The sequence below is a fragment of the Myodes glareolus genome, chromosome 13, assembly GCF_982192425.1.
Source record: "Myodes glareolus chromosome 13, mMyoGla1.1, whole genome shotgun sequence".
NCBI lineage: Eukaryota > Metazoa > Chordata > Mammalia > Rodentia > Cricetidae > Myodes > Myodes glareolus.
Genome location: NC_142038.1, coordinates 17552171 through 17554177, shown reverse-complemented (window position 1 = coordinate 17554177; position 2007 = coordinate 17552171). Strand labels below are relative to the sequence as shown.

The following is a 2007-nucleotide window of genomic DNA, read 5'->3' as shown; positions in this document are numbered from 1 at the left end:
GTTGTGAGATGAGCAGTTTTGATAGATCACACACACACACCGTGCTGTGAATCTTCATCTCAAGCCTAAAGTAATGTGACAGCAGATCATGGACCAGAACCTTTGTATGTAAGCATGGACCAGTATGCAGCTTTTATCAGTGTTGGTTAGGACACACACTGTTATTGTCAGGAAGCTAATGAGCTCCTCCTGACCTTTACTGTGGCAATATGTTTTATATACCCACACGTCCTACAGTTTACTTGGTAATGTGATTACTTTTGCTGTGAAAGGTCCTTTACTTTGCCTAGGAATTATTAAATATATTTACCTACCATTTTGTAATTCTAGCTTCAGTGAATTATTCTACCCTGGATATTTATAATTTTAATATGATATCTTACTTTGGTCATTAAGAGGTTTGTTTTTAAGTTCTTATAATGTACATTTGCTAAAAATGAATTGTCTTCACTTTAAGTTGCCTTAAAAATGCCTCTATTTCACCTTTTTTTTTAAGATCTGATGCTTTACTTGTTGCCCTTAAAGACTTATTTTTGACTGGGCTCAGACTCAGAAGGAGAAGCTCTTAGGGGGGACAGCCTACACCTCTTGGCAATCTGTTCGTGGCGCTTTTCTTTGTCTTCCTTCATTCTCGTGGCCAAAAGTTTCACATTTTATGCAGCCTCCTCCTTGTTTTTCTTTGTGTCTTCATTGCTTCTTCAGAGCAACATGCCAGCATTTGTATTGCAGAACACGTGGAGTAACAAGACTCTGAATCTTGGTGCCCAGGTCCTGGACTTCTTACCGTCTTTGTTTAGAGGCTTTCTGACAATGTACTGTGAACATCCTCTTCTTTAGATATATTAAAAAGCTTTTGGGTTCTGCTTGCTCTTTTAGGTCTCTACGGATGAGGTGCAATAGTATCTGCCAGTCCAAGAATATTCTGCTCTCCTTCTTTTTACAATAACCAAGTTGAGAGCACTTGGATTGGCATCCACAATGCATCCTTGGACAGACTTGTACTTCCTCTCTCCAGTTCTATAACAAGAATGCCCCTTACTCAACGGCAGGCACTCTCTGCCATGGGTCAAGATACCTTGCTTCATGGGAAAACCTTGTTGTCATTGCCGCCACTGATTTGGACCATGTAACCCTTCCATTCTTCACCCAGAGCATCAGCAGCTACTTCTGTGGCCAAGTGCTTCTCATAGGACATACGAAGCTTGTGTTCATCATTCACCTCGATGAGCTTCTGACAGCTGACAGCAGGGAAGGAGATATTCAGCTTCATCTTCTCACAGCCAACTGCCAGGGAGGCACCAAAAAAGGAGTTCACCTTTGGTTTTAAATGGTATATTGTGAGGTGTAGAGTTCTAGGAAGATTTTTTTCCCCTTAAATTAAAGAGTTTTGCCTTCTAGATTCTGTTATTGGAAAAAAATATTTATAACTTATATTATTATATTTACAATTTTCTGAACCCCTTTCCACTCTGAGCTGTGCTAGAAGTTTCTGTCATTACAACTCAACATGCTGAGCATGACTGTTAGAGGTGTGATGCATCTTTCTGTTCTTTGTCTTATGTTTACACGAATTGCTCTTTTTAATAAAGTATAGAAACAGCTAGCCTTGCTCCATAGACCATTGAGGCACTATTAATTGTGCTCTAGCTTTGACGGGGAGAGGATCTAGAAGAACTTGAGAGAGAGGAAGAATATGATCAAAACACATTTACATTTAAAAATTGTTTAAAATATAAAAAAGAAAATAAGAACAAGAGATGGTAACAAAAGATGTAGAATCCAAGTCCATTTTTGGAAGAGAAATAAACACCCTGTTTTCTAAATCCCATTTGTGATTCTGTTACCTTTTAATCCTCAGCCTGAAGGAAAATGTATCACAAAAATTTCCCATATTTCTTAGTTTTAAGAACAATTTACACCAGCAACGTGTGTTTGCCATTTGTCACTTCAGGAGTCACATCTTTTTTCTTTCTCTTTTACAAGGTTGTAAACTATTTCACACAACAT

At 38.3% G+C, this 2007-nt stretch overlaps 1 pseudogene; it reads right to left on the bottom strand.

Moving 5' to 3' along the window:
* Positions 1-527: 527 nt before the first annotated feature.
* Positions 528-1270, bottom strand: LOC125390611 (small ribosomal subunit protein eS6 pseudogene; annotated as a pseudogene).
* Between the last annotated feature and the right edge of the window lie 737 nt (positions 1271-2007).